Consider the following 24,867-nt stretch of genomic DNA (forward strand, 5'->3'; position numbering starts at 1 on the left):
CAGTGCTCTGGAGTTCTCACTGTGGAAGGTCCACCCAAAAATGTGGGGCTGAACTAGGGCTCAGGCAGTGATCCCCACCAGTGACCTGGGCCATCCTTTGGGCTCTCTGGTGAGAACCCTCAGCCTCCCGTCCTCCGTCTCTACCCTGATTGGCTGAGCAGGGGGTTATTGACAGGGAGGAGACTCAGCTCCTTGTTGTTCTCTTTTAAGACCAAGGATATAAGTCAGAACCAGTTCTGTGTTTGATGAGTTTTGCTGCTTCCCTGCATTAATTGTCTCTGAGCAGTTCATGATTCTCTCTAACATTGCAGTTCTCCTCAAATGCTTGCTGAATAATTACTGTCAATGTCGTTGGTCTGGAGCTCATCTGAATGATGGTCGTTGGTCTGGAGCTCATTCAATGTCTGAAATTCAAGATCCGATGGTTAGTTTGAAAATCAGGGCTCTGGAGGCCTATTCCCAACTCTGCCTCTGACTGTCTCTGTGACCTAAGACAAATCAATTCTCCTTTCTCAGCCTTAGCTTCTCCCTCTTTCAAGTAGGGATAATAATGATCCGCTCCGACGTACCTCACGGTGCATGGAGGCAGGGCTGGCTCTAGGTCTTTTGCCGCCCCAAGTAAAACAAATTTTGGCTGCCCCCACCCCATCCCTGGGCCCCCCACACACACTCTCCTGCTGCCCAAGCCCTGGGCTCCCCCCCCACCTGCACCCCCTGGCATTCCAACTCTGGGCGTCCTCCCAACCGCATCCCCCTGCCATCCCAGCCCTGGGCTCTCCCCTCCACACACCCGTGCTGCCCCAGCTCTGGGCTCTCCCCGCCCACCAGTGCTCCCCCACCCACACACCCCCTGCCGTCCCAGCCCAGCCTGACTGGCTGTGTGACCTGAGACAAGTCAATTCTCTTTTTCAGCCTGAGCTTCTCCATCTTTCAAGAAGGGATAATAATGATCTACTCCTACCTACCTCACAGTGGGTGGAGGATGGGGATCCATTGGAGAGTGTCACTAGGAGTAGGGCATAATATGAGGTGTCCTATCACGTTTACTCAGAGAAGATTAACACATAATAGAATAGCTGAAACAGTCTATTTTATTTGTTTTTTTTATTTTGAAATTGGTAAAAGCAGCAACGACTTAGCTCAGGCTGAAGCATCTGATCTAATGTTCGAGCTTTAAGTGTCTCCTCTTTGCGTGTGATGAGACAATTTAACACACTGTGACAAGCAGGAGATGCTTTTGTTTTCAACAAAATACTTTTGCAAAGAACTTTCATCCTACTTGTTATGATTTTGAGAAACAAACCGGTTTAGTCTGAATGGGATTTTCTGATAAAAATGGTTTCAATGAAATTTCCCCACCATCTCGATTCCTGGGCTCTATCCCTACCTCTAGGGGAGAGGGGGACGGTTTGTCCTTTAGAACAGGAGTCAGGACCAGTGGCTTCTCTTTCTGGCTCTGCCACTACCTTTCTGTGTAGGCCCTTGGGTAGGTCACTTCCCTTCTCTGTACCTCAGGCTCCTCCCCATCTGTCCAATGGGAACAGGGACAGTTCTCAAACTCTGAGCAGTCATGAGCCTGAGTGAGATAAGGGGCATTAAAGCCCTGTGTGAAGGAGAAAGGGGAGTTTCACAGTGTTTAGCACCAAGGAATTCTAAAGTTTGCTAAAGTGTCTAGTCTGCGGAAACAAGAAATGGTCAGGGCCTAACTTTTTTAAAGCCCATTCAGGGATGTGAGTCCCTGTCTTTTAGGTACCTGGGGTTCTTTGCCAGCAGGAGAGAAGAGGTTCCTGCCTCCATTTTTGTGGCCTAAACAAACCGGCTGTTGTGGCCCAGTTCTCGTCTGAGATCCCTGAAAAAGAACATCTTCCCATCCATGAACAAGACAGGACCTAACATGCTAGTTACATTTTAATAACACAAAAGCCTCCTCAAACCCAGTGTCACAATCACTGGAATGATTTTGACTTGATATTTTACTGGCTGCAGACACAAAGCGAGTTAAATTACAGTTTCTGTTCAGAGTCAGTGCACACACAAGAATCCGGAGGCTTTTCATTCCTTAGGTTCTGCTGCCATTTCATTTCTGTCCTCTTCCAAGATTGATCATTGTGCAAAGCAATGTTTGGCCTTGGGAGTGTCCCCTCTGATCCTGCCTGCCGCCTACGGGCAATTTAAAAGGGCCCAGAGATCCCTGCCACCACCACCACCAGCACAAGGGGGCTAAAGCAGTTTCCTGCTCGCCCTCACTCCATGTGGCATGCCACCCTCGGAAGCAGCTGGCACATCACTGCAGCCCCTGGGGCGTGTGGGGGTCTCCCCAAGTGCCAACTCTGCCTACTGTGGCAATGGGAGCTGTGGGGTGGAGTCTGCTGGCAGCGGTGCACAGAGACACTCCCAGCCCTCCTGCTTAGAGGCTGCTTCCAGAGAGGGGTGCGCATTGCTTTTTGGAAATGCCCGAGGTAAATGTTGCACCTCTCACCCTCTCCTCCACCTCAAACACCCTGCTCCAACTCAAACCCCATATCCGCACCCAAACTCCCTCCAAGAACCTGCCCACCACACCCACTCCTGCACCCCAACCCTCTGACTGAGCCCAGACCCTGCACCCAAAGTCTTTCCCGGAGCCCAATCCCTCTCCCTCCCACACCCAAGCTCCCTCCCAGAGCCTGACACAGGTGTTGGGTGGGGCAGGACTTGGTCCCATTCTGGGCACCACCAAAAATTATACAAACCTGCCACCTCTGTCCAGCCCAACCTTCTGCTGATTCACCTCAGCCCACACCCGTGCAGAGTTTGAAGCTTTCATTGCTTAAATGCAAGGACACTGAGGGATTTCAGCTCCCCTTTGCCCAGAGGGAAGCTTCACCCCACTCCCAACCAGGTTCTTGTCCACGGGATCACTGTAGGGGGGTTGGGTCCCTCTGAGTCTTTTCTCTCTCTAGGACAGGTCAGGGTGCAATAACTGGGGCAGCTGAGCACCCAGGACCTTCTGTGGGGCTGCCATTCCCCTTCCCCTTCTGTGGTCCCATCTGTCACTGGCTCCAGCCTTTTTTCTATCCATCGTCAGCACCATCTCAAGCCAGCTGCACCCGCCTCAAAAAGTCAGTGTCCCCTGGTGGGTGTAAATCACTGACCTCTCTCCTCTCTGAGCACTGACGGCCCCTCTGTTTCCTTGCCTCTCAGGCTGTGCAGATGGGACCTTTCCCTCCAGTGCTGGAGGATTCGCCCTTCTCATCTACCATTGTCCCAAGCAGCACAGCGGGTGGGAATCTTAAACATACCGAGGTGACTTAGGAGCAGAAACTCCCCCAGGACCTTCCATGCAATTGTCCCTTGCCCCTCACTGAGCAGGACTGAAGCTCGGGCAGGGAGCCTGGTGGGCCACATCCCCTCTGGGCATGAGAAAAGCAGCAGGGTGAAAAAAGAAACTGAAGATGCAGGGGATTGAACCTAGGGCCTCATACATGCAACGCATATGCTCTACCACTGAGCTACATCCCTACCTTGGGCAAGTCCCTGCTCTGAGGGCTGAACCTACTGTCCTGGAGGTTGGTGGCTCATGGGAACACTTTGCAGCAGGGCCAGATTCTACACAGCAGAGGAGGAGAGAGAGTGCATGCCCTGGATCCAGGGTGCAGCGATACAAGACTCAGCCCTCACACTGCATTGGATGGGTGCAGGAGTGAAAGTAACTTACAGGATTTACCAGTACTGCGGGAGTCCTGAGGAGGCGTGGCCTCATCCAGAAGAGGTGTGACCTCTCAAGAGTTAAAGGCCTTGGGGCACCAGCTATGGCTGGGAGACCCAGAGCCTTTAAATCAACCAGGGGCTCCTAGCTGAACAGGAGGCTGGGAGCCCCCTGGGGCTCATGGGGCAAATTAAAGGGCCTGGGCCTCCAGCCACCAGGAGAACCCCAAGTTTTGTGGGCCTGGGGCAGGGATTTAAAGGGCCCAGAGCTCCTGCCACTGAGGGGAGCCCCGAGCCCTTTAAATCCCAGCCCCAGCCCGGTCACCAGAGCCGCGACCGGGATTCAAAGGACTCTGGGCTCCCTGCAGCGGTGGGGAGCTCTGAGCCCTTTAAATCTCAGCTGCAGCTGGGATTTAAAGGGCTCTGGGCTGCCTGCAGCCGCGGGGAGCTCTGAGCCCTTTCAATCCCAGCCCCAGCCCGGCCGCCGGAGCCCTGGCCATGGGCAGTCCAGAGCCCTTTCAATCCCCACCATGGACACCAGTGCGGTCCAACATGGCGTACTGGCTCTTTTTGGTACGCCATACCAGACTGGACCGGCTTACTTTCACCTCTGGGTGGGTGGGTGGTGCTGCAATCCCCTACTAGAAAGTAATGGTGGTGGGGGACTCTGTGAGCAGCTCAACACCCAACCCTGGTGGCAGACGCAGTGTGGGGGACTCCAGGTGTTTCTAGGATCCACTATTTCCACCTGCCTGTAAAATCCAGCTTTCCCCAGCACATTCACTGCAGTGCAATTGGGTCAGTGTTTCCATGGTTGCACAGCAAAGAATCGCTCCCAGTTTCCTCTCTATCTGCAGCAGGATTAGTCTGTGTCGGTGATTAATGAGGTGGATCTTGTAGTTTGTTATTCATTCCCCACCTTGATAATTCAAACAGTCCCTTTCCTACTCAAATCCCCAGCACCTCAGTGACCCTGGTAGCAGAGGTTGAGTTTTCCCTGATGGCCTGAGATTTTCAGGGGTCTTTTTCCCTCCAGCTGGAGTGAACTCAGCTTTTCCCCATCGCAGATATTCCATGAAATAACAACAGCAGTATAAAGAAAGAGGGGAGGGAATATACCACACCCAGGGCTGGATGTGCCCAGGGCCCACCTGCTTGGCCATTGGTTCCATGGAATTTGGCCACTTGCTTTGCACAAGGGACAGAGAAAGATCTTGCTGTTCCTGTGTCTGTGCAAAGAAAATTGTGCTTCTGTATGAAAGAGAGGTGGGAAATGGCCCATGATGGGACAATATCCCCAGGATTTAGACCTAAGGACTCAGGTTGAGAACTGGTTTAACTCCACTCATCTGGGATTTAACAAATTCCCTTCCACGGAGACACTGGGAACTTGTGACCTTGATCCAGACTCTCTGCAGCTTCAGGCTGCTTTAACTCCTGGTAAAAACCTGAACTTGATTCCAAGAAGGGAGAGAGGAGAAGCCTGAAGTTGCCTTTGGTCCAAGGCTGGGATCTCCTGGATGGGTAGAAACGTCCTTCCCTGCTACCAGGGAACAGCAGCTACTGGAGACATAGCAGAGCTCAGAGGAAGGGGGATTGTTGAATGCACTTTATGCGCACAGGGCCCCACTAACTCTAAATCCCCCACTCTAGCAGGAACTTAGAAAGTCAGACCTCAGTCAATGGCAGGACTGGGCTTTGAAAAAGAGATTCGTTTTTCCTCCCCGTCATGAGAAAGAAAGTAAGAGCTGGCAGCTCTGGTGCAGAAAACCACTTTTTCCTCTAGCTGCGGAGCTTCCAACCAGGTGCAGACGACTGGTGTCTCCTGAAGGGGGGGGCACAATGTCAAGGTTCAGCCCCATCCCCTTGCAATCAACAGCCCCCCCAGCTGTGAACAGTGCAGGGAGAGGAAGCAGCAAAGACAGCCTCTCTCCACTCACCCCTGCAGCAGCTGCTGGACAGAGAGGGGGCCTGGCAGCACCACATGATGCAGCAGGCGATAGCTAACCCAGGTGCGGCACATGACCCCACACACGTCCTCTGCCAGTGTTGCCTCTGAAATTAGGAACACTGGTGAGTTCAGGGCACAGCTGCACACCCAGAAGAAAGCCCAGCACGACACACCCAGGGTGAAGGGGGTGCTAACGCCTGGCATCAAACCAGAAACCTTTAGATCTTCAATCCAATGCACTCCCAGTTGAGCTACTTTGGCAAGGACCAGGCCCACCAGGAAGGCTTAATACATGAGCTGCAGCACATGCTGGAAAGATTTAAATCTGGATGTCACAAAGCAGGAGCCAAGCAGTGGACTTGGCCCGGAGGGGCAGGCTGGGGTTTCCTATATCCCATTCACTCAAGCCAGCACCTGCCCCCTCACAAGCTGTCACTGGCACCCCCAGGTCGGCAAGAAAGGAGCAGCGGTTCTCACTGGAACAACCTCACCCACAGCTTGCAGGCTCCTCCTAAGCCTAAAAGGGAAAACCATCTTTCCAGAAAGCAACTGACTAGGACTCATCATTCTCAATAGAACATCTCTCCAGTCAGCAATGGCAAATGCAAGATGGACATCGCTTGCTATTTTAGCACTTGGAAATGTCATCAACTAGTCTCTGGATCTCTCGAATGCTGCGCTTCAGCTCATGGGGGAAAGGTGAGAGAAGCGACCTTTCAGCTAAAGGCCTGGGGTTAACATCCTAACGCTGTCTCCTACTGTAACACTACTTAATACTGGCCAGCCCTGTGCTGGTGACAGTTAAATTGCTAGGTGTTAGTACAGTTCAGTTACTGTCAAAATTAAAAAGTTTCTATATGCTTAGAGGAAATGAATTTGTTTTATTTGCTTATATGTGGCATGAATAAATACAGGTTTACAGAACCTAGCCTGCAAATTTAGCATCTTATATGACAGAGAAAGTCATGCATCGAAATCATAAAGTGAGCTACAAATGCAATGAAAAATAAGATATTCAAAATTTTAACATGGGGGGGGCACCGAAGACATGTCTTGCGTGAGGTGCCCCTTGGTCTAGGGGAGGCCCTGTCAGGGAGAACAGGAGTTAGTGTCACATGCCTATTTTCAGGCTGTAATCTGTGGGCACCCTGCTCTGCGGGAGGGATCGTGGTAGCCCAGACTCAGGGCTGGAACAGACCCCTGATTGAGGGGGTGGCTGCATGGTTTACAGCGCTCTGATGTCTCAGACAATGTGTCTCTCTCAAAGCCTCAGATCTGTGTCCCCAGAAGGCTCCTGTGCTGCCTCCGCTCCTTTCACCTTCTACAGCAAGGAGCAGCAGCAAGGGTCAGGGATGAGCCATAGGCACTAGGTGGGGGGCAGAGGCTTCAGGAGCCCAGAGTGTTTGCCTGTCTGGGCATTTTGGCTGATACCTCAGGGACACATTGTGAGGCAGAATCCCAGGCATCTGTATGAAAGGAGCATAAAGACGTAAGAGCAGCCAGACTGGGTCAGACTGGGTCCATCTCGCCCAGTGTCCTGTCTTCCCACAGCGGCCAAAGCCAGGCGCCCCAGAGGGAATGAACAGAACAGATAATTATCAGGTGATCTATCCCCTGTCACCCACTCCTAGCAAACAGAGATTAGGGACATCTTTCCTGCCCATCCTGGCTCAGAGCATGTCCTCCATGAATTGATTTAGCTCTTTTTTTGAGCCCTGTTATAGTCTTGGCCTTCACAAGATCCTCTGGCAAGGAGTTCCACACGTTGACTGTGCATTGTGTCAAAAAATACTTCTGTTTGTTTGTTTTCAATGTGCTGCCTATTAATTTCACTTGGTGACCCCTAGTTCTTGTGTTATGAGAAGGAATAAGTAACACTTCCTTATTTACTTTCTCCACACCAGTCATGATTTTATAGACCTCTATCATATTTCCCCTTGGTCATCTTTTCTCCAAGCTGAAAAGTCCCAGGCTTATTATTCTCTCTTCATATGGCAGACACTCCATACCCCTTTTCTGAACCTTTTCCAATTCCAATACATCTTTTCTGAGATGGGGTGACCGTATCTGCAAGCAGCATTCAAGATATGGGCATACCATGGATTTATACAGCGGCAATAAGATTTTCTCTCTTATTTTCTATCCCTTTCCTAATGATTCCCAACATTCTGTTCGCTTTTTACCGACCACTGCACACTGAGTGGATGTTTGCAGAGAACTATCCACAGTGACTCCAAGATCTCTCACTTGAGTGGCAACAGCTATTTTACATCCCATCATTTTATATGTAGAGTTGAGATTGTGTTTGCCAATGTGCATCACTTTGCACTTATCAGCATTGAATTTCATCTCCCATTTTGTTGCCTTTTCACCTAGTTTTGTGAAATCTCTTTTTAGCTCCTCACAGGCTGCTTTGGACTTAACTATCCTCTGTAGTTTTGGATCATCTGCAAATTTTGGCACCTCTCTGTTTAGCAGATCGTTTATCAATATGTTTACTAGTCCTGGCCCCAGTATAGACACCACTAGGTACCAATTTGCATCCTGAAAATTGACCATTTATTCCTACCCTTTGTTTCCCAGCTTTTAACCAGTTATTGAGCCATGTGAGGACCTTCCAGAGGTGAAAGTAAGCCGGCATGTTCTGGTATGGGGTACTGGCAAGAGCGGGTACGCTGTGCCAGCCCGGCCTGGCTTTCCCAGTCTGGTGATTTAAAGGGCCCAGGGCTCCCTGCAGTGGCCGGAGCCCCAGGCCCTTTTGTCATAAACAGATAGCTAAGGGTTAATGTCTCTTTCACCTGAAGCACCTGACCAGAGGACCAATCAGGAAACCGGATTTTTTCAACTTTGGGTGGAGGGAACTGAGTGTTTTTGTCTTTGTTTTCTGCCTGCCTGCTTTCTCTGAGCTTTGGAGAAGTAGTTTCTTTTTTCTAGTCTTCTGTTTTCCAAGTGTAAGGACAAAGAGATCAGATAGTAAGTTATATGGTTTCTTTTCTTTGGTATTTGCATGAATATAAGTGCTGGAGTGCTTTGATTTGTATTCTTTTTGAATAAGGCTGTTTATTCAATATTCTTTTAAGCAATTGACCCTGTGTTGTATCATCTTAATACAGAGAGAACATTTGTACTTATTTTTCTTTCTTTTTATATAAAGCTTTCTTTTAAGACCTGTTGGAGTTTTTCTTTACTTCAGGGAAATTGAGTCTGTACTCACCAGGGAATTGGTGGGAGGAAGAAATCAAGGGGAGATTTGTGTGTTGGATCGCTAGCCTGATTTTGCATTCCCTCTGGGGGAATAGGAAAGTACTTTTTGTTTCCAGGATTGGGAACGGAGAGGGGGAGTCCCTCTGTGTAGTTTCACAGAGCTTGTGTCTGTGTATCTCTCCAGGAGCACCTGGAGGGGGGAAGGGAAAAAGGATTATTTCCCTTGGTTGTGAGACTCAAGGGATTTGGGTCTTGGGGTCCCCAGGGAAGGTTTTTCAGAGGGACCAGAGTGCCCCAAAACACTCTAATTTTTTGGGTGGTGGCAGCAGGTACCAGGTCCAAGCTGGTAACTAAGCTTGGAGGTTTTCATGCTAACCCCTATATTTTGGACGCTAAGGTCCAAATCTGGGACTAAGGTTATTACATGAGTGGCAGCTGGTGGGAGATAGACAGAACCCAGAAGCCAGTAGAAATATTATATTTTTCTTTTCTCTGCTAAGGGCTTTTTAGCAGAGAGAAACAGTTGGTTTTAAAAGGGAACCAGAGAGAATTTTTTTTTCTGCTCTCTCTCGCAGTTTGTGGCTTGCATGTTAAGGGTCTTTTGTCATGCAATAGCCCTCCCATTAGGAGTCAAGTACCAGCACTTATAGGCATGCAAATAAAGTGGTTTTTCTGGTTTCCCTTCATTGAACATTAGCTAGAGAGAGAAAAGGAAAATTAGCTAAAGGCACTGTTGCTAGGCAGACTTCAGGAGGCAACAGAGAACCTGCAGTGCAGAAGATAAACACCGGAGGGCACCCCAACACAAGAAAACAGGAATCATGACTTCTAAGGCAAAAATTGACGCCGAAGAGCAAATCAAAGAAGCTGAACACAGGCGACAACTGGAAATAAAACAAAAAGAGATGGAGATGAAAGAAAGAGAAGAACAGATCAAAGAGGCAGCCTTCCAAAGAGAACAGGCAGCCCAAGAGGCAGCACACAAAAGAAAACTAGAAGAAGAAGAGGTGGCCCACCGCCGAGAAATGGAAAAGCACCAAAAAGAAATGGAAAAGCACCAAAAAGAAATGGAAAAACAACAAAAAGAAATGGAAAAACAACAAAAAGAGAATGAAGAGAAGGAAAAACAGAGAAAACATGAACTGGAGTTGGCAAAAGCTGGGCTGCATGTGCCAGCCAACCCTAACAACCCGGCGCCCATTATTGCTCCACAGCACAGGAAATTTCCCACCTACAAGGCAGGTGATGACACCGAGGCCTTCTTGGAAAATTTTGAAAGAGCCTGTCTTGGGTACAGCATTCCCGAAGACCAGTACATGGTAGAATTGAGGTCACAGCTCAGTGGACCTTTAGCAGAGGTGGCAGCTGAAATGCCTAAGCACCAAATGAATGACTATAAACTTTTTCAAACCAAGGCCAGATACAGGATGGGGATAACCCCAGATCATGCCCGTCGGCGTTTCAGAAACCAAAAGTGGAAACCAGAGGAGTCATTTCCCAAACACGCCTACTACATTGCAAAAAACTATGAGGCCTGGCTAACAGGAAACAACATTCAAACCTTGGAAGAACTGAACCTCCTCATACAAATGGAGCAGTTCTTGGATGGTGTTCCTGAAGACATCACACGGTACATACAAGATGGACACCCCAAGAATATCGCTGAGGCGGGGGAGATTGGAGCCAAATGGATGGAACTGGCAGAAAGCAAAAAAGCTACTGTCAAGGGGAACGATTACCCCAGGGGGCACACAGACCATAAACCCTACAACCGAGGACAGCCAAAGACCCCACATACCACCCAAGTAAAGCCACAGATACCCTACCCTTCAACCTCACCAGTCTCCAGTAACTCACCTCGGCCCAGTGACCCATCAGATGGAAGATGCTTTAAGTGTAATGAACTGGGACATATCAAGGCCAAGTGTCCCAAGAACACCATGCGAGTGCAATTCATTACACCACCATCACACCAAAGATCCCCAGGCCCGGATGCCTCTCAAATACCCTTGGAGCGAAGGGAAAATTTGAGAGTGGGCGGAAAGAAGGTTACTGCGTGGAGAGACACGGGGGCACAAGTGTCAGCTATCCACCAATCCTTCGTTGACCCCAAATTCATCAACCCAAAGGCCAAAGTTACAATTTACCCCTTCATGTCACAAGCTGTAGACTTGCCTACAGCTCAACTGCCTGTCCAGTACAAAGGCTGGTCAGGAATGTGGACTTTTGCAGTCTATGACAATTATCCTATCCCCATGCTACTGGGGGAAGACTTGGCCAACCAGGTGAGGCGGGCCAAGAGAGTGGGAATGGTTACACGTAGCCAAACCAGGCAAGCTTCCAGACCCATTCCTGTTCCTGAGCCGTCCACAGAGGCCCCGTCTGTGTTACCAGAGACCCAGGCAGAGGTAGTGGACCCGGATTCCATGCCTACCACTGAAACAGACCCAGCATCTCCAGTCCCAGGCCCGGAACTGGAACAGCAACCAGCACCAGCAAGTGCAACCCCATCTTCAAACTCAATGCCAGAGGGCGCCAGCGAGCCAAAACTGGCAGAAGCAACAGACAGCCATACCCAAAAGGCTCAGCCAGAGCCTGAAATACCCTCAGGTGCACCAGCGGAGAGCGGTTCACCAGCAACGGAAACAACCCCATCACCTACATCGCTTCCAGAGGGACCAAGCCCAAGTCCACAGTCTGAGGAAGAACTGGTGACCCCAGCCTCAAGGGAACAGTTCCAGGCTGAGCAGGAAGCGGATGACAGCCTTCAGAAAGCTTGGGCGGCGGCACGGAGCACCCCACCGCCTCTCAGCTCTTCTAATCGATCCCGGTTTGTTATAGACCAAGGACTTTTATACAAGGAAATTCTTTCTGGTGGACACCGGGAAGAATGGCAGCCGCAAAAACAGTTGGTGGTTCCAACTAAGTACCGGGAGAAGCTCTTAAGCTTAGCCCATGATCATCCCAGTGGCCATGCTGGGGTGAACAGAACCAAGGACCGGTTGGGGAAGTCCTTCCACTGGGAGGGGATGGGCAAGGACGTTGCCAAGTATGTCCGGTCTTGTGAGGTATGCCAAAGAGTGGGAAAGCCTCAAGACCAGGTCAAGGCCCCTCTCCAGCCACTCCCCATAATTGAGGTCCCATTTCAGCGAGTAGCTGTGGATATTCTGGGCCCTTTCCCAAAAAAGACGCCCAGAGGAAAGCAGTACGTACTGACTTTAGTGGACTTTGCTACCCGATGGCCAGAAGCAGTCGCTCTAGGCAACACCAGGGCTAACACTGTGTGCCTGGCCCTAACAGACATCTTTGCCAGGGTAGGTTGGCCCTCTGACATCCTTACAGATTCAGGGTCTAATTTCCTGGCAGGGACCATGGAAAAACTGTGGGAAACTCATGGGGTAAATCACTTGGTTGCCACCCCATACCACCATCAAACCAATGGCCTGGTGGAAAGGTTCAATGGAACTTTGGGGGCCATGATACGAAAATTCATCAACGAATTCTCCAATAATTGGGACCTAGTGTTGCAGCAGTTGCTGTTTGCCTACAGGGCTGTACCACATCCCAGTTTAGGGTTTTCACCATTTGAACTTGTGTATGGTCACGAGGTTAAGGGGCCATTACAGTTGGTGAAGCAGCAATGGGAGGGGTTTACGCCTTCTCCAGGAACTAACATTCTGGACTTTGTAAGCAACCTACAAAGCACCCTCCGACACTCTTTAGCCCTTGCTAGAGAGAACCTAAAGGATGCTCAAGAAGAGCAAAAGGCCTGGTATGACAGACATGCCAGAGAACGTTCCTTCAAGGTAGGAGACCAGGTTATGGTCTTGAAGGCGCAACAGGCCCATAAGATGGAAGCATCATGGGAAGGGCCCTTCACGGTCCAAGAGCGCCTGGGAGCTGTAAACTACCTCATAGCATTTCCCAATTCCTCACTAAAGCCTAAAGTGTACCATGTTAATTCTCTCAAGCCTTTCTATTCCAGAGACTTACAGGTTTGTCAGTTTACAGTCCAGGGAGAGGATGCTGAGTGGCCTGACGGTGTCTACTACGACGGGAAAAAAGACGGTGGCGTGGAAGAGGTGAACCTCTCAACCACCCTGGAACGTCTGCAGCGGCAACAAATCAAGGAGCTGTGCACTAGCTTCGCCCCATTGTTCTCAGCCACCCCAGGACGGACTGAACGGGCATACCACTCCATTGATACAGGTAATGCTCACCCAATCAGAACCCCACCGTACCGAGTGTCTCCTCATGCCCAAGCTGCTATAGAACGGGAGATCCAGAACATGCTACAGATGGGTATAATCCGTTCATCTACCAGTGCATGGGCATCTCCAGTGGTTCTGGTACCCAAACCAGATGGGGAAATACGCTTTTGCGTGGACTACCGTAAGCTAAATGCTGTAACTCGTCCGGACAACTATCCAATGCCACGTACCGATGAGCTATTGGAAAAGTTGGGACGTGCCCAGTTCATCTCTACAATAGACTTAACCAAGGGGTACTGGCAAGTACCGCTAGATGAACCTGCCAAGGAGAGGTCAGCATTCGTCACCCATGCGGGGGTGTATGAATTCAATGTCCTTCCTTTCGGCCTTCGAAATGCACCCGCCACCTTCCAGAGGCTGGTAGATGGTCTACTAGCTGGACTGGGAGAATTTGCAGTTGCCTACCTCGATGATGTGGCCATTTTTTCAGACTCCTGGCCCGAACACCTACTACACCTGGAAAAGGTCTTTGAGCGCATCAGGCAGGCCGGACTAACTGTTAAGGCCAAAAAGTGTCAAATAGGCCAAAACAGAGTGACTTACCTGGGGCACCCTTAGCTATCTGTTTATGACACCTTTAAATCACCTCCTGAGCCCCCCTGCTGGAGCCCTGGGACCTTTAAATCACCTCCCAAGCCCTTCTGCTGGAGCCCCCGGGAGCAAATCACTGCCATAAATGCTGCTCTCTCCTGCACTAAGAACACAGAGCAGGGGCGGTGGGAGCTTCCTTACAGTGGGGTAGGGGCACCATTGTCTGAACTGTGGCACTCTCATGACACCCCTTCCCCAAGGAACCACACTCACACCACCCCTCCCCCTGAGGCCACCCCCAACAGGACGCCTCTTCCTCCCAAGACTCCACCCTTCCCCCCACCTCCATCACTTGTCCTAACAGCTGGTAAAGAGTGGTGGGGCCATGACCCCCTAACCCCCTGTTCCAGCACACCTGACAAGAGCTAAGCAGGCCGCAGCGTGCATGTATGACAGAGGCTGCTGTGCTGTGCTGAGCTGAGCCAGTGAGGGCTGTGCCCATCCCACTTCCTCAGGACTGGTTGCTCGCAGCAGCTGTCTGAACTTAGAGACGGTGTGGGCACACGAGTGACCAACACACTCACTCTTCCCCAACACACACACTCCCTTCTCCCCCCACACACAAACACATTGCAGTTGAAAAGCAGATGGCAATCTAGTAGGATTCCCATGGAACAATGGGATAGAGAAACCTGCATCATGTGATGCTGTACCAGCCTGTGAGGCATTGCAAACCCTTCCCAAAGCACCTGCAGCCAGTTGCACAGCTACCCACAGTGCACTGCTCTCTGTGGCCATCCAAGAGTCTAGCCTGGATGTGCTCTGGTAAGACAAGAGGCATAGTGTGGACATGCAACAGCTGTTTAATTCAAACACTTTAAAGCCACATTATCCAATAGTGTAGATATAGCTTGAGAGCAAGACAATACTCAACTCTGTTGAAACTAAAGGACCACAACTTCCTCCGTAGTTGACAGGATTTGAAGCAGCGTGGGGAAACCCCAATGGATTTCTAGCCCATCACCTTAACCACTCAGCCACAACTACTTGCTCAAGATGTGTCTCTCACTGCACTCTAGTTCTGTTCTCATTGAGTGATCAATTCCAGATGTTCCCTCAGACCAGCTTCCACAACACACACACTGCTGTGCCATTGTTTAAGTGTGTCCCTGGCTGAACTGCAAGAATTCCTGCTCATTTCCCTTCTGGTTGGAGCATGAGGAGAGTGTGTTTGTGGTCAATGACATTCCTGTAGATTGTTGTCCATTTCCTGCCTTGATCATTCAGACAGTTCCTTTACCATCATATCCCCAGCACATCAGTGATTGCAATAGCAGGGGGCAGGTTTTCTCTGGGGCACTGAGATTTGCCTAAGGGGTTGGTGGCTCCTTTCCTTCCTCACCCTGGAGTAAACTCAGCTTTTTATTCCATCCTTGATGTTTCAAGGAATAACAAGAGATGACTGAGCAAAGAGGTGGACAGGGTGAGTCCCAGGGGAAGGGTAGAGAGGTGGGGGAAGCAGGAAGACCTTGGGGTAGGGAGTGGAGAGGCACAAGGAGGCCTTCGGGGAGTAGAGGAGCAAGCAAAAGGTGGACCAGCAGGCGTCAGCCAAAGAGGAAGAGCAGGGGTGGGAAATGGCCAAATGGGAGTGAGGGCAGAGCACAGGTGGGGCCTCAGAGGGAGGAGAATGAGTCAAAGAGGTGGAGTGGGTAGGTCCACCCAGAGGATTCAGAGAGCCTGAGGCAAAACAATTTTGAGGGCCCCTTCCATAAAAAAAAGTTGCAATACTATATTCTCATGGGATCCCTGCAGGGCCTGGGGTAAATTTCCCCACTTGCCCCCCCTCTGGGTGACCATGCCCTCAGCCTCTCCTCGTAAGTCCCCTGCCCCCTAATCATTTTTGTTGCCCTCCCCTAGACTCTCTCCAATTTGTTTCTGTAGTGGGAGGGCAAAAACTGGACACAATGCTCCAGATGTGGCCTCACCAGTGCTGAATAGAGGGGAACAATCACTTCCCTCGATCTGCTGGCAATGCTCCTACTTATCCAGCCCAATACAACCAGTTACCCATATTGAATGCAGACCCAGCAATATTTGGTCAGTTGGTTACTGTCCATTCAGGAGGTTCTTTCCTACCTAGTCATAAAGAATGAAGAGGCTCTAAGCAGAGAGGAGAGAGCTGTCCCGTCCGTGCAGTTAATCCATCTCCCAGAGAGGTGGTAGCTATGTCACTGGGGGAAGTTATGTGGTGGGTGTGCAAGCTGTGGTGTCTCCATGTATCTATAAGTTTAATCAAACCCCATTTTTAAAAGCACTGTGGTCTGGGAAAAGAACAGGAGATCTCTGAGGCAGGGCCTGTCCTTCAAAATCTTTAAGATCACTGACTTACCCCCACAGCAGTCGTGGGGGTATAGCTCAGTGGCAGAGTGTTTGACTGCAGATCAAGTAGTCCTTGGCTCTAATTCCAATGCCCACTTTTAAACCTCTTCTTTCAACAAAAATAATTACATTTCCATTATGTTGAGGAGTTCCACTGAATAGGGATCCCTGAAATGAATGGAAACACTCAATATTTTCCTGTACAAATGCATAAAAACCTAGCAAACATGTGACTCCACTGAAATCAGTTCCAATCCTCTAAAGGATTAAAGAATCCTTACTGAGGTTGCAGGGAAAAAACCATCCAGATGTGTAGAAAGAATAGTAAATATGGCAGGCGACCAGCTTGGCTTAACAGTGAAATCCTTGCTGATCTTAAATGCAAAAAAGAAGCTTCCAAGAAGTGGAACATTGGAGAAATGGCCAGGGAGGAGTATAAAAATATTGCTCAGGCATCCAGGAGTGAAATCAGGAAGGCCAAATCACACATGGAGTTGCAGCTAGCAAGAGATGTTAAGACTAACAAGAAGGGTTTCTTCAGGTATGTTAGTAACATGAAGAAAGTCAAGGAAAGTGTGGGCCCCTTACTGAATGAGGGAGGTAACTTAGTGGACAGAGGATGTGGAAAAAGCTAATGTACTCAATGATTTTTTTGCCTCTGTCTTCACAAACAAGGTCAGCTCCCAGATTGCTGCACTGGGCAGCACAGTATGGGGAGGAGGTGACCAGCCCTCTGTGGAGAAAGAAGTGGTTCGGGACTATTTAGAAAAACTGGAGATGAGCACATGTCCATGGGGCCGGATGCGCTGCATCCTAGGGTGCTAAGGGGGTTGGCGGATGTGATTGCAGAGCCATTGGCCATTATCTTTGAAAACTCATGGTGATCGGGGGAGGTCCCGGATGACTGGAAAAAGGCTACTGTAGTGCCTATCTTTAAAAAAGGGAAGAAAGAGGATCCAGGGAACTACAGGCCAGTCAGCCTCACCTCAGTCCCTGGAAAAATCATGGAGCAGGTCCTCAAGGAATCAATTCTGAAGCACTTAGAGGAGAGGAAAGTGATCAGGAACAGTCAGCATGGATTCACCAAGGGCAAGTCATGCCTGACTAACCTAATTGCCTTCTATGAGGCGATAACAGACTCTGTGGATGAGGGGAACGCAGTGGATGTGTTATTCCTTGACTTTAGCAAAGCTTTTGATATGGTCTCCCACAGTATTCTTGCCAGCAAGTTAAAGAAGTATGGGCTGGATGAATGGACTGTAAGATGGATAGTAAGCTGGCTAGATCGTCAGGCTCAATGGGCAGTGATCAATGGCTCCATTTCTAGTTGGCAGCCGGTTTCAAGCACAGTGCCCCAAGGTTTGGTCCTGGGGCTGGTTTTGTTCAATATCTTCATTAATGATCTGGAGGATGGTGTGGATTGCACCCTCAGCAAGTTTGCAGATGACACTAAACTGGGAGGAGTGTTATATATGCTGGAGTGTAGGGATAGGATACAGAGGGACCTAGACAAATTAGAGGACTGGGGCAAAAGAAATCTGGTGAGGTTCAACAAGGACGAGTGCAGAATCCTGCACTTAGGATGGAAGAATCCCATTCACTGCTACAGACTAGGGACCGGATGGCCAGGCAGCAGTTCTGCAGAAAAGGACCTCAGGGTTACAGTGGATTAGAAGCTGGATATAAGTCAGCAGGGTGCCCTTGTTGCCAAGAAGGCTAATGGCATTTTGGGCTGAATAAGTAGGGGCATTGCCAGCAGATCAAGGGATGTGATCATTCCCCTCTATTTGACATTGGTGAGGCTTCATCTGGAGTACTGTGTCCAGTTTTGGGCCCCACACTACAAGAAGGATGTGGAAAAATTGGAAAGAGTCCAGCAGAGGGCAACAAAAATGATTAGGGGTCTGGAGCACATGACTTATGAGGAAAGACTGAGGGAACTGGGCTTGTTTAGTCTGCAGAAGAGAAGACTGAGGGGGGATTTGATAGCTGCTTTCAAGTACCTGAAAGGGAATTCCAAAGAGGATGGATCTAGACTGTTCTCTGTGGTACCTGATGACAGAACAAGGAGTAATGGTCTCAAGTTGCAATGGGGGAGGTTTAGGTTGGATATTAGGGAAAAGCTTTTTCACTAGGAGGGTGGTGAAGCACTGGAATGGGTTACCTAGGGAGGTGGTGGAATCTCCTTCCTTAGAAGTTTTTAAGGTCACCCTTGACAAAGCCGTGGCTGGGATGATTTAGTTGGGGATTCGTCCTGCTTTGAGCAGTGGATTGGACTAGATACCTCCTGAGGTCCCTTCCAACCCTGATATTCTATAATTATATGACTAGATGCTCTAATGGTCTCTTCTGGCCATAAAGTCGACGCATTTCTGAAATACCGAGTGTAACATTGGGAACAGCGTCTGATGTTTTCCTGTCTAGCTGGCTTGCTGCCTAGAACGAACGGTCTTTGAGTGGGGTGATTCACAGGGAGTAGCTCAAACCTCCAAAGTGTCTGGCCAGGGAAGGACATTAGCACAGCAAGGGAGGGGTGTGGCAGTGACATCAAAAAGACCTTTTGCAGCACCTCAGACTATTGGTCAAAGGTGATAGGGCGGTGGTGACCTCACAGAGAGATGCTGACATCAGCCAGGCAGGACAGGGGCAAGGGGCCAGGGAAACCTCAGAGACCCCTGTGGCCTTGCTTCAGTAAGTCTCCTTCTCCAAGTCTCTCTTTGAGGACTGAGAGAGTATTCGGGTTCACAGACGTGAGCACCAGGAGGAACCTCTTTCGAGTTTTCTCCTTCTCTTGTAGTGATTTTACTAGAAAACAGCCGTCCGTGTTTAGAAGATAAGAGCCTCCTGGAGGTTTGAAACCTGTTCAGTCTGATCCATCTGGTGACAGCTGAATTCTAGGCATGGAAAACACGAGCTTAAGGAGGCAGAATATTATTCCACACCTGGGATTTTGTCCCTTAGAATCACTGGGGACATTAGGGTTTGTCCTTTCTGTTTCACCGTTTCCTCCATCCATCCCTCCCTCCTTTCTCTTTGTCTCTTGCTTTTCTCCTTTCTCCTGTTCCCCTCCCAACACTAGGAGACATGTGTGTGTGTGTGTGTTTTTCAAGGGAGTGCTCTACAGCTCTCACTGTGGAGAGTCCAGCCAAATATGTCGGGCTGAAATAGTGCTCAGGCAGTGATCCCCACCAGTGACCTGGGCCATCTTTTGGACTCTCTGGTGAGAACCCTCAGCCTCCCGTTCTCAGTCTCTACGCTGGTTGCCTGAGCAGGGGGTTATTGACAGGGAGGAGACTCAGGTCCTTGTTGGTCTCTTTTAAGACCAAGGAAATAAGTCAGAACCAGTTCTATGTTTGATGAATTTTGCTGCTTCTCTGCATTAATTGTCTCTGAGCAGTTCATGATTCTCTCTAACATTGCAGTTCTCCTCAAATACTTGCTGAATAATTACTGTGCACTGTTGTTGGTCTGGAGCTCCTCTGAGAGCAATTTATTCCGGTCATTGAATGTCTGAAATTCAAGATCCGAAGGTAAATTTGAAAATCAGGGCTCTGGGTTCCTATTCCCAACTCTGCCTCTGACTGGCTGTGTGACCTAAGACAAGTCAATTCTCCTTTCTCAGCCTTAGCTTCTCCCTCTTTCAAGTAGGGATAATAATGATCTGCTCCTACCTACCTCAACACGCTCACCCTTCCCCAACACACACACTGTCTCTCCCCACACACAAGCAGTCTCCACACTGCAGTTGAAAAGCAGCTGGCAATCTAGTAGGAGGCCCCTGGAACAATGGGATAGAGAAACCTCCATCACTGAAAGTGCAGCCATAAAGACAGCACACAGCAGCCTTCCCTAGCAGGGGTTGGAGGTCGAGAAGCGAGATCATCCGAGCTCCGTGCATCCAGGTCACTTTCCTCAGCTGGGCTGCATAGCGGGAGGGCAGAGAGCAGCAGCTTCTGATGCTCCCCTCACAGCACAGCCCAGGTGGGGAAAGTGACCAGGACACATGGAGCACATAGTGCTGCTCCTCGCTCTCCCCAACCATCTGAGGAAGGCAAAAGTAAATCTTGTCTTCATGGGCTGCTCGCAGTGACGTCCTTTTTCTGTGCCACAGCTGAAAAAAACATCCCACACAGAAAAGCAGGAGGCCAAAAAGAAACCTAGCAGCTGCTGAAATAGTTCAGTTGGGAGCGTACTAGACTAACAGGCTCTTCTATCCCCCTTTGTGCAGGGGTGGGATGTTTTCTGAAAGTGCAGCAGTGCCTTTAACTGCCACGAGTCCCTCATTTCAGGCTATGTGGCAGGAAAAGACAGCATGGGCTTCTGCACCGAGTTGGCCCACCTGACCTTTCATTCTTCTCTTGCCCTTTCTCAGCAAGGGAAAGAAAAAGCAGCTCTTCCTCAAGCTGGAGTCACAAGGGCGACGTAAGGATGACTTCCTGAGTGCCGGCTCAAGTCCTCTGCTCTGCCAGCTGACCCATCAAAGGGCTGGCACCACTTTCTCTAGGTTTCCCCATCGGTGTGTGCCAGGCTAGTAACACTTTAGCTCTATCCCTTCACTTTTCCATTATACTAACAAACCCATCTGGATGGGCAGAAGCAACATACAATTTCTTTGTTCACACATATTAATAAGGATGTAAGAGACACATCCTGGCTTGGCCTGCCAGTTCTTCCTTGCAAGTCTTGAGGGAAATGGGGAACATCTGTACTTTGGAATTTGCAGGTGTTGTCCGGGGCCATCAAATAGAACAGTTGCAAATACTTTCTTGAGGCAGGCACCATGGCTTAGCTGGCTAAAGCAGCTGTTTAATAAACAGGAGATCCTGGGTTCAATTCCCAGTGGTGCCTTGTTGTACGGCTTTTGTCTCCTTGCTCATATTTTCCTGTGTCTTTCTGGGAAGCAGAGACCACCTCCCTTGGCAACACAAGTAATTGCTTGCTAAAGAAAAGGCTTCTTTGGCGAGAAGCATTGGAAAGAATCAAATCACAAGCCTGGAGTTGATGAAAAGGCTGCTGTGACTGGTATTAGCATGGTGGTTGCTTTGACTGCAATTGCTGCAACATGAGATTCTGTGTCCCATGTCCTTGTGATTTGCTGGGGATGTCCACACACAGATGTCATGTCACCTTCCTTTTGATTGTCACTGATGAAAAATGGAGCAGCTGGGAGAAAAGTCCCAGTCAGCGGCACCGTGGCTAAGCTGGCCAAGGCACCTGCCAGGTAAAGTGGAGGTTAGAGATACAGCTCTCAGTGGTGCTTTGCCAAATGTGTCCGCTCTTCCCACCTTTTGGTCAATCCTTTGAGGAAACAGAGAAGACTGCCTCTGCCTTGCAATGCAAATGCTTGCAAAAGAAACCGGTCATTTTTTCTGACACGTGTCAGAAGGAGGCACCTAAGAAAGTCATAGTTGCTGGGATTCCCATCTGTGAACACAGGACAGATGAGAATCCCAGCATCTATCCGCATGCCTCCAGCTGTGTGCCCAGGGTCAGCTATAGCTGTGATTGGCTGATGGAGGGATGGGTTGGAGCAGCTGGGCAGAGCTGTGCCTGTGCTACACAGAGAGGTGCATGTGAAACTTGGGAGGCCAATTCTGCCTCATTTCCATGCTGAGTGTTGTAGGCTTTGTCAGTAAAGCTGCCCAAGGGTGTGTTCTTGCCATGGGGGTTGTCAGAACTCTGGGGGCATATGTTTGCGTGAACTGTGGGGCTTAGTGAGGGGTAAGTGAAGGCAGTGACTCATAAGGAAAACTCAGGTTGAGGGCAAGGGTTTGGTAACACTGTGCAAGTCTCAGATGGTCTGTGTGCAGGAGGCTCAGTACTGGAGAGCAGCCCAGGGGTAGGAAGCTTCTGTTTGCTATAATGGAGTTGAACCTGAATATTATCATAGCAAAGAGAAGATGTTAGACATTCTGTTGTACTGCTCTGCAAATCAACGGTACTGGCCTCTGGGCGCTATCCCACAGTGCACCATTGTGACCACTCTGGACAGCAATCTGAACTCGGATGCACTGGCCAGGTAGACAGGAAAAGCCCTGAGAACTTTTGAATTTCATTTCCTGTTTGCCCAGCGTGGCACAGGTGGTGATGCTGTCCCAAATCCAAAAAGAGCTCCACTATGGACTGTACGGGAGATACTGGATCTGATCACTCTATGGGGAGACAAATCTGTTCTATCACAGCTCCGTTAGAGAAGACGAAATGTCAAAGCATTTGAAAAAATCTCCAGGCTATGATACAGAGTCCACAGCACAGTGCTGCGTGACAAGTGTAATGGAAAGCCAAAGAATCAAATGGATGCTCACGGAGGGAGGGAGAGGGTACTGAGGACTCCAGCTATCCCACAATTCCCACAGTCTCTAAAAAGCATTTGCATTCTTGGCTGAGCTCCCAGTGCTTGAAGGGTCAAAAACATTTTCCCGGGTGTTTCAGGGTATATGTCATCAATTTACACCCTTCCGCCCCCTGAAAGAAAAGGGAAAAAAAAGTTTCTCGCCTTTTTTCAATGTCACCCTATGTCTACTGCATGCTGCTGGTAGACGAGGTGCTGTAGCACTGAACACCAGCATCCTCTTCCTGGTGGCAGATGGTACAATATGACTGCTATCCATTGTCATCATCAGCCTGTGAGTGCTCCTGGCTGGCCTCGGTGAGGTCAGCCGGGGCACGTGGGTAAAAATGAGAATGACCCCTGGTCATTCCTGGCAGATAGTACAGAACGGCTGGTAACTGTCTCCATCATAGCAACTAGAGGCTGAGCTCCATCAGCCCCTCCCTGCCCTTTCAAGTCTAATGAAAAGATTCTGTACTGCCTGGACTATCATAGCAGCAGGAGGCTGGGCTCCTCTCCCTCCCACCGTTTAATGTCCTGCCTGGACTATCATAGCAGCTGGAGGCTTCCTCTCCCTCATTTTATCTCACTAAGAAGTCGGTATTTCTCACTCCTGAATTCTTTATCACTTCATTACACAAATGGGGGGGACACTGCCACTGTAGCCCAGAACGGTTGGGGGAGGAGGGAAGCAACAGGTAGGGTTGTTGCAGGGGCACCCCCTAGAATGGCATGCAGCTCATCATTTCTGCGGGATCTCTGGGGCTCTGACACGGAGCGGCTGTGCTCCCTGGTTCTCTAGTACACTTGCCTCATATTCTAGGCAGGACTGTGACTGCCCTGTTCCAAGCAATTTGTCCTGAATTGATACTCTCAGCAGTGTCCTGCCAGAGGCCAATTGTTACAAGGGTCGTCTGGGATTACAGCTGGGAACTCTCTGAAGCTCAGGATGCGCTTCCTCAGCTAGGGGACGTATGTAACTCACACACCTCCAGGGTGCGGTGCTGTGTCCCAGCTAGTGGCACCAAGATCACTTAGAGGGAGAGAGAAAACGAGTCTTTTCTACAGTCTTAGCTAGCAGCCAGGTGGCTTTTAGTTCATGCTGTAGAGGCCCATGCACTAAGCTCCTGAGTTCCCACTTCGACCTCACCCACTGACAAGTTACCAACCCAGATCTGTCAGCGTAACTGAGACAGCTGCTGCCCCAAGAAGGAGAAAGCTGCCATGACATGCCCAGCTGAGAAGAAGTGCCAAGCAGTGAGCTGACACTCGTCAGAGCTTCCTGTGATAAACTGCAAACTTTGGACAATAGCAGGGTGGTAGGAAGTGTTGCCCTCAGAGTGGCCTGGGTCAGAGCCCATGGGAAGCCCTGGGCTCCCCTGCCATCTGCTGCACCCTCCTGTCCCGCGGGACCAAAACCGTGACCACTAGGCGACATCCCCACGAGCAAAGGCCATCACCAGGCATCTGTCTTCGAAAGTTTGCAGAGGATGTGGAGCAGAAAGGGCAGAGAGGATGAGGATGGCTCTTGGGAAGAGGGAGGGAGCCTTATGAGAATGTCTTGTTTACCTCCATCAACCCAATGATCAGATCATTGATGCCTAGAATCTTCCCTGACGTGTTGTAATTGATTGGATCTAGATTTTAAAATGGGTACCACATTTGCAGATGGAGAAATGTCAGCGAGTTGAGTGGAAGGCCATTGCAAGCTCAGCTAATTATGCAACGTGGCTTATGCCCCATCTAACAAGCTCCTTAAACAACAGTTTCCAATTTTCATTTACATTGTTCTGTTAAGTGTTTTTCTCCAAAACACTTTCACTAATCATTTTGATCGCCTTGGGAAAGTTAGCCCTTTCAGTGCACCAAATATAAATATTGCTGGTGGGGACTGCCCTCTATTGGTCATAAGAACAGCCATACTGGATCAGACCAATGGTCCAGCCACCCTAGAATCCTATCCTCCCACAGTGGCCAATGCCAGGTGCCCGCGAGGGAATCGACAGAACAGGGAATCATCAAGCAATCCATCCCATTACCCATTCCCAGCTTTCGGCAAACAGAGGTTAGGGACACTTCAAGAACTTGGTTTTATATCCTTGCCCATCCTGGCTAATAGCCAATGATGGATCTCTCCTCCATCAACTTATCTAGTTCTTCGGTGTTATAGTCTTGGCCCTCACAGCATCCTCTGGCAAAGTTTCCCTAGGTTGACTGTGTGTTGGGTGAAGAAATACTTTCTTTGGTTTGTTTTAAACCAGCTGTCTATTCATTTCATCGGGTGACCGCTAGTTCTTGTGTTATGAGGAGTAAATAACACTTCCTTACAGATCCAGACTAACACGGCTACCTCCTGATACTTCCTTATTTACCTTCTCCAAACTTGTCATCATTTTATAGATCTCTATCCTCGTCCCCCCTTAGTCATCTCTTTTCCAAGCTGAAAACTCCCCTCAGTCTTATTAATCTCACCTCACACGGAAACTGTTCAAGACTCCTAATTATTTTGGTTG

General features: G+C 49.6%; 1 protein-coding gene and 1 non-coding gene across 2 annotated transcripts in view; both read left to right on the plus strand.

The window, feature by feature from the left end:
• The window catches only part of LOC127039361 (zinc finger protein 345-like), a 255,743-nt gene that overhangs the window by 60,882 nt on the left and 169,994 nt on the right, over positions 1 to 24,867 (plus strand). The gene's annotated exons all lie outside the window — the stretch shown is intronic.
• On the plus strand, positions 20,798 to 20,871 carry TRNAI-AAU (transfer RNA isoleucine (anticodon AAU)). The gene has a single exon. It is a non-coding gene; the product is annotated as a tRNA-Ile (tRNA).

This window comes from Gopherus flavomarginatus, chromosome 23 (assembly GCF_025201925.1).
Source record: "Gopherus flavomarginatus isolate rGopFla2 chromosome 23, rGopFla2.mat.asm, whole genome shotgun sequence".
Lineage (NCBI taxonomy): Eukaryota > Metazoa > Chordata > Testudines > Testudinidae > Gopherus > Gopherus flavomarginatus.